Here is a 13,866-nt window from a genome sequence, read left to right as displayed (position 1 = left end):
CGGGCGTCGGCGACGGTAGCAACATATCACCCCTGTCACCTCCAAAACATCAGAAACAAATGAATTCTACTGTCGCCTCGTTTAGACCTGATACTGGCACAATGAGAGGTTGGCTTCATTTTGCAGCGTGGACAACGAATGCGGCTTCATTTCGAATATATACGTCGCAGAAAAATATGTTTCGGGGATGTGATTACCCAATTCCGGACAATAACTTATGCCTTTTATAAGAATATAAACCATGCGAAAATGTTAGGTATATTCCAAGCCTGTGCGTCGCGAAATATGTGCCCACACACCAAGGCAAGTTAATTGAACCACGGAAAAATAAATGCAGTGGAAGTGCGGAATTAAGAAACATAATTCTCTAACGGAAATAAAAAAAACAATGCAGCTTCTGACATCCTAAAGACGTTCGTCGAAACTTAAGCCAGGTAGGGTTCACTAGACCAACTATACGCGAAATGCACTGCTACTTCGCGAGGCATCAGTGGGGGGGGGGGGGAGGGGAGGCGGACGATGTGTACAAATGCGGAGCGGAATCAAGCAATGAGCGTTTTAGTAATCACACACGCACAAATCTCGCGTTCACTTTCCTTTTGTTTTTCTACTTCAACGAGCAGCTGATCGTACGGCGGACGCATTTTTGGAAGTGTACAGGATAGGCTGTTCAACAAGCGATGAAAGGTGTCGTTGGAAGAGTGTGGTATGTGATAAGGCTCTCTTATTTAAGTTTCTGCTTTATTCTGCAGGCTCCCTGTGCCATATGACGATTTTTCGAAGAAGCATTAGTCGCGGACGCGGATTATATTCTAAGCCGGTCTCCGCGCTGCTCGCAGAGGAGCAGATGAATGTTTGCGGGCGCTCACCTCACGACAAAACAACTCTGTCGTGTGCTGATCCCCGAGTATATTTATGCATTGTCCATCGTGCTTTTGTTGAATATTCCCGAAATTAACACAGACTGGCTTGTAAATGGTGGTGATCAATATCTGAGGTATAATATTGGCAAACGTAATTCGCGTGCTGTCAGGTATGAGTGCTCCGCTGATTATGTAAGCGCACAAAACCAATTTAATTCGTAGTGTAGAGCCGTAGCATGAACATTTGAGGAAGCGGTGGTTACGGAGACACTGCTAGTAAATTCAGGTCAGTGTAACTAGAATCGGCTCCATCATATGCCGGTTCCGCGACGCTGGCCTGTGACACACACCGGGCGCTTATACAGACCGAATATACCACACTAAGATCGCGTCAGAAACATTTACACTCTCGTAAACACACCCCAATTTGCGAACAGAGTGACTGCTCCACATAAACATGGATTTAAAACGCCCGCACACGGTAAATCTCAGTCGTGAACGGGCCACAAAAGCAGCGGCGGCACTGCGGAGCGGGACGCCGACTCCCGCGCCTGCTTTCGAAACGGGCCGCTAGGGGGATTTCAGTGGCGCCCCTACAGGCCGCGCTCGAGGCGTATAGAGGAGCACTGCGGACGCCGCCGCCGCCGCCGCCGGCGGTGGATGGTTTGGGGTCGCTTATAAAGTGCATTCGCGCTTAAAATAGCGAATAATTTTACGGCATTCAATGGGATCCCGAAGTGCCATTTTTACATATGCGACGGGCAGAGCTAGCAGACAGTTTATGTGAGTACGTATTTCTGTCATCTTTAAGTAATAAAGTAGGCAGCAAAAACGCCGAAATAATTTCTTTTATCAAACTTGCAAATCGCCTACTTTACGGGCAGCAGAGAGCGAGCTGGAATATATGTTCAGTGGCCAAATTACAGAATAAACCAGGTGAATAAAGGTTCGCTATTCATATAGCTGGTATTTCGTCGTCGGTAGCGCGGCACCTTGAGACTGTGCTTCGTACGAGCTTCATTCGTGGACGCCGTTCGCAAGCCGCTAGTCTCATCGTCTATAAACGATAAAGCACAAAACAAACGAATAAAACATTACGCGCAAGTGTTTATCAGGACGCGAGCAGCACTTGCGCCAAATCCCTCGCAATCGTCACGTTAGGCCCCAAATGTGCCATCTGGAAGAAAGGAATGCTACAAAGGCTTCGCTATGCGGTGCTTGAGTGACCGTTGCAGCACCTCTGCAGGAAGCGAGAAAATCGGCGTGCCTGCGAGTAAAACAGGACGCGCATGCGCGCCGCGCCGGTCTCGACAACAGGCGCCGGGCCTCCAGAGCGCGCATCGGTGGCTTTTGCCACGCGCTCGCGTGGTCTGCAAAATTAAGTTCCCGACTGTACATGAGCATGTGCACGTTCACATTACGGATGTTTTTTGTGACCTGCCACTGGATCTTCACGGCCCGCTCATCATACTTGAAAGCGGTAATCGTCGAAACGTGTGTTTCCGAGACGCTCAACGTGGAAGACGGGTGTGCCCCGATCATAAAAGCATGGTAAGTGCGTCCCAGCGAATCTTTGAAGATGTGGGTCAGCTTGGAGTTTCGGTACGGCACTTGGTGTGTCATATCCTTGGGAAGTGCACCAGTGCAGTCCACCAAAGCCAAAATCGAGAGGCTGATCATAGTACCCTCCCGCAGCCGGTCTCCATTGCTGTGGAGTCCGCGTCCGCGAAGCTCATTTTTGATGTACAGGGGTTATTCGGCGTGCCAGTTCCATTTTTATTCTTTCTTATGTATGCCTCGAAGATGGCGTGGGGCTGCGACGACTGGGCGTTGGCATCTGTGGCATGCTCGGTGCGGTTGCGGTATCCGTTAAGCAGGAGCTTCGGGAGGCAGTCAGCCTTGTTGACGCGGTGCATGGAGAGGTAGGGGGCAACTTTGCCTTTCGAAGTCTCGTCCCTGATAACAAGCGGGCAGTCACCGGAGCAGAAGTGATCGCGGACGACTTCGTAGTAGACGTCGATGTGCGTGACGGCCACGCCGCAGTTCTGGTCCTCTGACCGGAACTCACCGACCCGTTGGTACTGTTGGCTGAGCGTCAAGGAGACCACCCTTGGGCACTACTCCGAGCCAAGCCTGGTTAATGTCTTGGTAGCCCACTCGCACTCGCCTTGGAGGCAAAATGCCTCGTCCCCCGCTGTCGGGTCGAACACCAAGCATGGCTGGTCGACTACACGCACAACCCGGCCGTTCATGTAGTGCTCGCTGAGCGGCCGCACGCGCACGGCGACGCTCACCCCGCTGGACGGCGGCGGTGGGCCCGACCGAAAGTGCTTGCCTTGGAGGCACAATGCCTCGTCCCGCGCTGTGGGGTCCAACACCAAGCACGGCTCGTCGACTACACGCGCAACCCGGCCGTTCATGGAGCGCTAGCTGAGCGGCGGCACGCGCACGGCGGCGCTCACCCTGCTGGACGGCGGCGGTGGGCCCTACCGAAAGTGCTTGCCTAGGAGGCAAAATGCCTCGTCCCGCGCTGTGGGGTCGAACACCAAGCACGGCTCGTCGACTACACGCACAACCCGGCCGTTCATGGAGCGCTCGCTGAGCGGCCGCACGCGCACGGCGACGCTCACCCTGCTGGACGGCGGCGGTGCACGCCCGACCTAGAGTGCTTGTCTTGGAGGCAAAATGCCTCGTCCCGCGCTGTGGAGTCGAACACCAAGCACGACTCGTCGACTACACGCACAACCCGGCCGTTCATGAAGCACTCGCTGAGCGGCCGCATGCTCACGGCGACGGCCACCCTTCTGGACGGCGGCGGTGGGCCCGACCGAGAGTGATTAGGTGAAGTGGGCGGCTGCGCCGACTCGTTCAGACGGCGCTTCAGCGAAGGTCGCGACGAGGGTCCCACGCGGTGAGGCAACGGGTTGGATGCCATTTTTTGATGAGAGGGGGGAGTCACGGGCTGCGGATGGAAGACATGCGGCTTAACACTAATCTAAAAATTGGCTCGACGTTTACTGTGCTTGCATCAGTCGGCGTTCGGTCACGCGCACCACGAACACCGCGAGTAAGGTCAGCAACTTCTTTTCTTTCTTTACGGTTTGGTCCAAGATTTAGCGCTCTATTTGTGTCCAATCCCTCTGAAGAGGAAGGAGCCATTTCGGCTGGAACAACCTCCATGCTGGTGTTGGCATTCAGGTGCCACTTTGTTGGGGCCACAGTTGGGTGGAGTGTGCATTTCAGGTGCCTTATGGGATTTGCTGGCCCTTGCGTTCACACCGTCGACACAAACACACACCTTGTGCTCTACTATGACTACTCACAGGGGATTTGGTTCAACCGACCGATTCGAGACCTCACCCCTGTTGCGTATTTGTTACGTATTTAGTGCGAAAGCGATTTTAAGTCGACGGCGTATTCTGGTGAGATTCATCGAGGTGAACTAATTTGGTGAATCAGCTGCTGTCAGTCATCGAGCAAAGAAAAAAAATTCGTTTTTTTCTCTCATGACTACGCTTCGGACAAGACGCTTATGTCATCAAAGGTTAATTAACATGCGTACTATGAAATCATATGACTACCGTCTTTCTTTTTCTTATTTTCTTTTTAGCAATGAATTGGGTTCAAAATATTATCTACAAACTTTGGATCACGTTTTGGTAGACGGGCAAGTATTTTCCGCTACCTTAGAGAAAAATTAATTATTCATAAACTAGTAATTTAGTTAGAAGATAATAATGCATTACGTGTGTAAGCTAGCGTTAACATACGAAACATTAAACAGCAGCGCTTTCATCGAAAATTCGGGCAGCCTGAATTTAGTTGGTGGAGACACAAAACTTTCATGTATTGCTTTTGGTACTGAGGACCAGAGTTCTTCATTATATAACTGTGGGGAAACTCGGCTTTATATTTCTGGCGCTGTGTGCATCCCCCGTTAGTAAATGAACAGCACACGTACAGGCCTAGCATCCGGGTGGGAGGCAGAAAATAAACTTCGCGGAACAAGGCTTTGATAACGCAACTTAGTCAATAAAATGCTTTTCAAATGAAAGAAATAAATACACTGAATTATGAAATTCCCCTGGTTTTGATGGAATGTACTTTATGGCTAGTTGAAGCAGGCGCAACAGCTAATTACTTCTACAACCATCTGCCGGTAGGTGGCAGGCGGCTGATCCGGTTCCTGTCTATTTCGGTTACCCGGTTTTGTTTCCCTCGGTACTTTAAAGGAGCCATGAAGAGAAAATACAACCGTTTAATTTGAAAGAACTAGGGTTCAGTATCTCACTCAGCTCCATTACAGCCACGAAAGATGTTTTTTTTAACGTAAAAAAGCAAGAAGTATTTAAGAACTTTCAAATTTCCCGCCACAGTGACGTGTTATGAGCAAGAATGACGTCATACGGGCTAACAATAAAACATGATTTTCAGTGCGTTAACTGCACGTTAACATTCAATTGATGCGGCCAAATGGAACTAGAGGCCCCATTACAGACGTCCAGTCATGTGTCGTCGCGACAGGTCAGTTAGGCGGCCGCCAATCGCACAAACAAGGTTCCGTGACGTCATAGAAAAGTTGCGGGAAATTGGCTAAGGGGTCGCGACTGCTTCACACGTTTTCTTTAATATCTCCGTTATTTGTTCGAAGATTGCGATGATATTGGTATCATTATTATCGGGTCTAAGCCGTCTTTTTAATAAACCCAACTTGTATTTTGTCTTCATGGCTCCTTTAAGCGAGCGTTGTACGTGTACTGAACCTGTACGCAAACAATATAGTTACGGTGGCGGCAAAAGAGATTACAGTTGACACGTTCAAAAGTTGTGTAGTTGTTATTAAAGAGACACTGAAGAAAACTAGCAAGCTGGGCTCAGACAAAAGTTCGACTGCCCCGTAGCCCTCCCAGCATTTATTCGGCAGCGAAAGATGGGTTAATTGCCGAGAAATCAGAAATTAAAAACGCTTTTCTTCTTTCGCGCCATTTCATGACGTTTCATATGACGCAAACGGCGACCGGAAGCGCGTGAGGCAGCGGTGTGGTCTAGCAGGAAAACTCAAACCTACCAAGCCAACCATAGCGGCCGCAGGAGCCACTGGTCGCGCTCTCGACGCATGCGACAAAACTAGCCCGCTTTACACGTCCGTAGCTGCCCCTCTGTGTGCGCCAATCTTGGTACCGCACGGTGCGTGCGATGGTGCTTAAACAGCGTGAATGTGCCTAGCGGCCTTTCGCTTTACCTACAAAGCCTCTAGCGGACAGCGCAACCGCAGCGAGAACGACGTCAGGGGTGCTGTTTTGCTTTACAGTCTCGTTATGGGCGTTCAGATTTTAGTCGCTTCGAAACACTCGGCCTGGCTACGTGGCGCCATCTGTTAGTTCCACTTGTAACAGCGCCCAATGCCTAGTGTGCAAAAATCGCCTAGGTACTGCGGTGTACGAGCACCTGAATGGCAGTACGTGGGCATTTGCGTGCTTTATTATGCAGGCGTGCGTGTACACTTTCATCCGAAAAGTCAAAAATGAAATCTATTTTTAAAGCTCGACAGATTGGTTACAGGCATGTGACTACGCCGAGAGAGACAGAGAGAGAGAAACAACTTTCGCTGAGCCCATTTCAGGTGACGCTCGCAGGCGTCAGACGGGGTGGAACCCTATTCACGAGTCCCATATGAGTCCAATAACTCCTGGCCCCTGGACGCGAGATCTTGCTGCGTCGACAGGTCGGGGCTAGACATCAAGATCTCCCATCGCTCGGGTAGGGGGGGAAGGGGAAGGGGGAGGGAAGGTAGGGGATTCTTGAGCTCAGTCAACACCACCTAGAATTAGAGAAGGCCTGCGCAAACCCTCCTCTCCACAGCACCTACGTCACCACAGTGAGATATGCGGGAGGATCGACGTTCTAGGTGGTGTTGGCTCAGTACACTCCGCCAGTATGTGCGGCAGGGTGCCTTCCGTCTTTTTGCAGAACGGGCAGATGGGGTCGTGTTCTGCCGGGAACATCTTGTTCAATAAAGCTGGGTGCGCCAGTGACCCCGCTTGTGCGCGGCGCACTATTGTTTGTTGCTTGCGGTCGAGTTGCTGGTGCGGCACGGGAAGCCTGCACCTGGCGCTCCTGTACAGCGTGGTAATCTCGTGACTGGGTGCGGTAGCTCCGACTCGTCCTCGGCCCGGTCTGCTAGTTCGCGGGCGTAGTGGTCGGCGAGGGCGTTGCCTTCCACTGTCGAGTGTGCCGGAACCCACACGAGCTCTACGTCTCGTCCCGGTGGGCTGCGCTTTGCGAGAATTGCTAGGGCCGCGTGGGAGACGCCGAACCTGCAATAACCATCCCAATCATCCACGGCATCGCGTCTTGGCAGCTTGCGAATGTCGGCATGCCTTGAATTATACCTGTAAATTTAGAATTGTTTGTGAGTTATGAAAGTTAACATGGAAATAAAGATTTTACGTGTTTCTTTGAGAGCTTGTGTTGTTCGCCACATGTCTCTTGGCCCATCCGCTCAGTCGCTGTTTACGTCATCTCTGCTGGGTGACTGATAGCTTCATTTTTTTTTATTATTTACGATATTATTTTAAAGGTACTGCCCCAGAGGCTCACATATTCGTTTTCTGGGGACAAGTTATCTTTTTCCACCAACTTCAGTTTTGCCTTCCATGTCGCTATAAATAAAAACAGTGCATGAGACATATAACTTCATAAGTCAGTCTTCCAGTCAATAGTGCTAATTTCTTGAAGCAGCTTTACGGTTACATAAAGCTCTAATAGGAGCACAAAATAAAGTGTAGTGAGATTCCATGTACAAGTGAGTAGTAACGAAGATGAAGAAGATGGAGGAGAAGACTAGAGGAAAACGAGGCCAATCCCCGTGCGCGGGCCCACGTCAGGAGAATGTTTATGGGCCAAGGTGGTGAACTGGCTCCACCAGGTATTTTCTTCTCATTGAAGAGAAGCCGCGGCAATGTAAGAAAAAATGCTCTAGGGTTTCGGGTTCATCACAAAGAGCACAATGACGAGAGGAGGTGAGCCCAGCGCGGTGCATGTAGAAGTTGAGCTGCGGAACTCTACAACGTAAGCTAGTTAAAGTAACCTCGCATTGGCGAGATTCGCAACATCGGGAGTCCCACGCATATGCCAAATGGGCGTAATCATCGAGGGAGGTGATGGCATCCTCCTGCCTCCTCGCCAGATGTTGATGCCGTCGGATCCGTGCTCCGGCCAGTATAGAGGGAAATGGACAGACGTCGAACGGAGGGCCGTCTAGTGCTGACCTCGCTAAAGAGTCTGCTTCTTCATTCAGATATAAACCCTTATGCCCAGGCACCCATATCAAGCGGATTTCTCTTAAGTGGGAAGGAACTAAATAACCAAATGTGCGAAGAAGAGCAGAATTTTTGGGGGATATCAAAGAGGAGCAAACAGCTAATGAATCAGACACAATTACGACATTTAATATTTGGGGAGGTAGTTTTTTTAATGCTATGACTATTGCCATAAACTCTGCATAGAATATTGGGGTGAAGTCCGGTAGGCGAATCGAAAACGACCAGTTGAGTTGTGGACTGAAAATCCCCACACCCGCTCTCTCCTCAAGTTGAGACGCATCAGTCGCTACAACCACGTATGTATCCAAGTTAGACAGATAGTCGTTCAACAAACCGGTTAGTAGACGTGTCGGTAGCCTTTTCGCATTGTTAGGAAAAATGTTATTAAAGGTTAGGGGAACAGGGAGAGCTTCCCAGGACATCTGCATAACGGACGGAATGTTAATATTAAGAGGTGAAAGTAAAGTCTGGGCATACACACATTGAGGGCGGTATTAGTGGGGCCACCACGAGTTAAAAAATAAAGCCGGTCGAGCCACCATCAGCGACAGATCTCTGCTGAGGGGCGATTCGAAAATCCTAAGCATCGTCAGAGCAGTTAAAAGCTTAAACCGAGATTCTAGTGCAGGCAGCCGGGACTCTAAGTACAGGATGTTATTAGCTGTGTATTTCGGAAGGCCGAGACACAATCTCAGGGCACGTCGCTCTAGCAGTATAAGCGGATTGAGTTTGTACATTGGAGATCCTGAAAAGAGAGCACAGCCAAATTCTAAGATAGGGCGCACGTACCCGCGGTAAATGAATATTAGGGTGTCTCTTCTCATCCCAAAACTCCGGTTGCTAATTCTTCGCAACAGGCCAAGTGCCCGTTCCCCCTTCGTCGTAATGTGCCTTATATGATCTCGCCAATCAAGCTTACTCTCATAAATAATACCCAAGTATTTTAGAGTTGTCACTTGCGGAATAAAATCCTCCCGGTATCTAAGGCAGAGGGTAACAGGCACTGATACGGGGAATACCAGGACCGCGCACTTGGCAACGTTCATCGACAAATTCAGATTTGACAGCCACCTTTCGAGAGAATCCAAATAATTTTGTGCCGCCTGATAAAGCTCATGTATGTCCCGTGCTGCTGCGAAAAAGGCTATATCGTCCGCATAAACGTAACTGCAGACTTCATTGCTGGTAGGAATGGATCTCATCAGTATGTTAAACAGAACCGGAGAAAGCACTCTTACCCTTTCAATGCCGGTCTTACTGTCGTTCGGTGCCATTTCGCTTGGGTCTCCCCACAGGAATTTGGTTACGGCCGTCCACACCTACGTCTCAGAGACTAGGCGCCTACCCTGTTAGCCGCTCTTCTTGTACTCAGACGAAATAAGAGCCTATTGCAAAATCCCTATTGCAAAATCCCGCATAGTCTTCTCTTGCAAATTCCTGCATTCTACAAATTCCTTTATTTGTTGTGCAATTATTCTGATCAACAATTTTTATTTATTTATTTATTTATTTTTCTCCAAAATTTAGTCTCCTAAATTGGGCACATTAGCCCCAATATATCTCCCGATCCTGGCCAATCCCCCAAGTGGGTACGCGCCACAATCAGAAAGGAACAACAACAACAACAACAATTTATGGGCCACCACCACCACCACCACCACGTCAGGAGAAAAGAGAAGTGCATGGAAGAGGGGGAGGATGACGTCGCATTAGGAACGCAATGCCGGCTGGAGTTCGGGTACGCTAAGAAAGGCGACATTCACCCGAGGGTGACAACCATGCAGCAGCGCTGGGACGTTGCCAGCTCTGCCGGGACAGCGAGGCCCGCGCCGTAGGGCCGGACACTCGTTCATCTGCAGGCTACCGAGCTTTGCGCCTGGTAGCCTAGCCATCATTCCCTTTTTCGGAAGCCGCCACGTTGTCGGGCGGACCACCTGCTCTTCCCACAAATCGAGGCACCCGTGCCTTGCGCCGGGAAGCCTCAACTTCCGCCAAGTCATCGGGGCCACCACAGTTCACGGTGGATCTACCGTTCCTGCCAGTCAAGGCAGCGACGCCAAAAGACCCGAACGCTACGCTACGGCCATCTGGCACCCCAGAACGCGAAGCCGTCGGGGAAGTTTATACGTTTCCTCCATGGATACGCCTGACGACGCACCTGTAGAACTATTGTCGTTTCTACCAGGGTTATTCCATTAACCTTTCCTTTTAAGTAGAGTGTGTTTAGGGTCGCCTCCTTTGTTCTGTTCTCCGCGTATTCAGTTTCTTGAGCCTTTTCATAAATGTTTCCGGCTTCTCTCGAGACCCGTGTTGCCTTATGTTCTTAGCTTGTCACGTGTGCGTCGTCTCGTTAATCAACACCCGAAACCTGACATCATCACATACAGAGGGCAGTGGGATGAATGTTAGTTTTGGTTTAGGTTTTTGTAGCGAAAGCTACACTACGCTACCTCGGGCAGTCTTCGCGGGGTGACCACTTTCGACCTCGAGAGCTCAAGGTCAAACCACACTCCTTTCCGCAAGCGCCCGGCACGGAGCAGCGGCCCGATGGCCGGGAGAGATAGGCGGCACGGGATAGATAGGCTTATTCTTGGATGAAACCAGCGCGAACTCACAGACAAATGAAGTAGAACACAAGCACAGCCGCTGGTCAAAAAACAAAAGTTTAATACGAAGAAGGGTGAGTATAAACACTGAACACAAAACAATAAAACACACTGCGCATGAGCAAAACAGGTTTACAAAAAGCCGCGGTGATAAGGCAACTAGTAGTCAGTGTCACCGGCTACAATCAAGGCTCACCCAGATATCCAATCTATTTGGCAGGAAGACACATTCTTGCTTGGCTGACATGGAACGCTCCCATAATTTCGCGGAACCTTGCTTAACGGGCCTAAATAAAATGTCAGTAGCAGGAAATTTAGGTTTACATCCGCTGCACTTAGTACAATGTGACGAAAGATGCGATGATGAGGGGCCCTTTAATAATTCACTCTCTCTCAAGCGCACGCTGATACAACTTGTAGTCCACTTTCGTTGTCTTTCTTTAAGTTCGCGCTGGTTTCATCCAAGAATATGTCTTTCCAACTAGCCCAGCTTGCAACCCTTCTCCCGAGAAATAGGCAAGGAAGGAACGAAGCCGTTTGCGGGACCCGTGTCGCCACCTGGTGCTGGAGCGCCCGGCACGGACCAGCGCCCCGATGGCTGGGATGGATGGGCTAGGAGGGAACGGAGGCGGGCGCAGAACCCGTGTCGCCACCTGGCGGAGGAAGGCGAGGAGGCCGCCGCCGCAGCGATAAGCGGGCCACAAAGGAAAACCAGGATACGCCGCAAAAGCCGTGTGCGATTGAGGAAGACGAACATCCAGCTGTGGTCGCTCGTACAGCGGCGAGGCTTAAACAATGCCGTGAGGCGAAAAAAAATTATCAATAAGCACTGTATTTATTCCAAACTTCTCTGCGAAACCACACCTGGACCACACTTCGACAGTGGGCCTAGGCAGGCCAGTGAAGCTTTCGCTATCACCTAGGGTTAACCAAAGCTAAACGACAGCATTTTTTATCATGCACTGGACAGCTACGTAGGTGTTTAGTGCGCAGGCGCCGCAAATTATCACATTACTTTCCTGTATAGGCTGCTGTTATTCATCCTTCAGTTTACCGCGTTTATCCGCCGCACCAAGGTAGACCCACGTAACGAAAGGATTGGGAAAGAATCTTCACCATATGTTAAGCTCCCTGACTCAACCACCCCAGTGTATATTAGCGCAGGAAAAATATAAAAACTTCAGGACCTATTTCCCGATAGGACTTCATAGTTGTCCTGTATCCAAACTACCGTGCGAAAGTTTCCGAAACGAACCGCAGAGAGATCAGGTTTGGACTATTTAATGTTGCACGCAACTCTGCCGTAAGAGCTTCTTTAGGGGAAGGCTTTAAGCGCACCGTTGTGCGAAAAACCGTCGTTGTCCGGGACGGGAAATGGCCGCCGCTGTAAACAGTAAGAAACACATTTCAATTCGTAGGGGAATTGAGACAGGGTCGTTAGAACAGTAGCCGGGAGTGTTGTCACCACTGTACGCTAAAAATGCCGTAAAAATGTCACCAAAAATGCCGCAAAAGCAAAGCAGAAAGGGAAGGAGCATAGTTCACTGTTCATAAGGCGCATGCATAGTTCATAAGGCGCCAGTGTTCCCTGGCGCCTTATTATTTATGATGCGGTATCGATGCTTGTTTTGTGGGGTTTTTTTCTTACATGAATACTGAACTCTATGCTGCACGCCTGCTTACCTTGAGCATGCGCTCGGCGCCTTGGGCGAGAACTACTGGGTCCTGCCTGGGATTTTAGATGCGACGGCATCCCATTCACTCGCCTTGTCCCTCCATACGGCGTTGTCGTTGTCCGTCCACACCCCTCCCCCATTCTCCTCGCCGTGCGAGCTGCGCTCTCCGCCGCTCACCCCCTCTCCTCTCCGATAGCGAACACTCTCTCGCGAGGGGCATTGGATTGGATTCGATTGGCTTGGCTTGGCTTGGCTTGGCTTGGATTGGATTGGATTGGATTTGGATTGGATTAGATGAAAGTGGATTGTGTTGTATTGTGTTGCGTCATAGCCACGCAACGTTGCGTCATTGCCGCGGCAGGGGTTCACGGCACGTTTCACGCGATGGGAGAATCAACCTAACGGAAACAACAACGGAACCCCCTTTGCGTCGCATCTACACAGGGGTTCCCGCGAGGGGAGGTGGGAGTAATTTTTGTTTACGACAGGAAATTTTCCGACCAACGAGAGGCTAACAGCTTCGTTGTAAAGAAGCATTTAGGAGCTGCCATTTCTCGGCCGCGCAAGAGCAAGCGGGTGATCAGGAAAAGTCACGACTAGGAAGGAGGGAACACAGCGGTTTTTGACGCTGTGCGCCAGATGACACCGCAATCGCGTTCCCATCCGCTGCTTCTCATTGTAGTAATCTATGTATACACCGAACGTCTCGCGCGCTAGGTCACAGTTTTTTCCGTGTTTTCGGTTTCTATTCCCAAAACCCAAATTCATGTCTGTTTCGGCAGCACATTTAACAACACAAGCAGTGAAACGGAAATGGTGCACTTTGTTTACTGCGGTTTGCAAGCGCACCTTGCTACGGTTACTTGGACAGGTGACAGGAGGGCAGAGAAACAGCGACGGCTTGGCGTGCTTTTCTTTGTCTCCTTTTTCCGGTGTGTTTCGTCCTCCGGCTCACATTGCAGAGCACAAAGTTCGCGTGCGTTCAGAGAACACTAATTCGGACAATAAGCTTCTCAGCTAACTCAATGGTTTATTATGCCTTACCTGAGCGCACACGCTTTTTAAATGCGCAATTTACGTTTCTTTTGTCAGTAGACCCCAGAGCACAGCGCGCTTGATAAATTTGTTGTATTGTTTACCACTGTTTGGGAGCTTTAGGAGATGGTTTCAGCCGACGACCGTGGAACGCCGATCAACTTAGCGCAAGGTCCGGATGGGCAACCCGTTTTAAATATTGCTTCGTTATGGTTGAGGAATCTGACTTCCTTCCGTACTAAATACACGTGTCTTTCAAGCCGTGGTGAGCCACATTTTTAAGCACACACATTTTGTGTGTGTGCGTGTGCCTGTGCGAGCGCGTACGCGTGTGTGTGTGTGTGTGCGTGTGTGGGCGTGT

General features: G+C 50.2%; 1 long non-coding RNA gene across 1 annotated transcript in view; it reads left to right on the top strand.

The window, feature by feature from the left end:
• The first annotated feature begins 2,275 nt into the window (after positions 1 to 2,275).
• The window catches only part of LOC144172253 (uncharacterized), a 227,772-nt gene continuing 216,181 nt past the window's right edge, over positions 2,276 to 13,866 (top strand). The window contains exon 1 of the long non-coding RNA XR_013322975.1: positions 2,276 to 2,414. This is a non-coding gene — a long non-coding RNA (uncharacterized LOC144172253). The remainder of the gene's footprint in view (positions 2,415 to 13,866) is intronic.

Source organism: Haemaphysalis longicornis, unplaced genomic scaffold, assembly GCF_048455015.1.
Source record: "Haemaphysalis longicornis isolate Haplotype H1 unplaced genomic scaffold, Haemaphysalis longicornis Haplotype H1 scaffold_1, whole genome shotgun sequence".
Lineage (NCBI taxonomy): Eukaryota > Metazoa > Arthropoda > Arachnida > Ixodida > Ixodidae > Haemaphysalis > Haemaphysalis longicornis.
The sequence above is the reverse complement of the archived record's forward strand: the minus strand, read 5'-3'. Positions and strand labels throughout refer to the sequence as shown.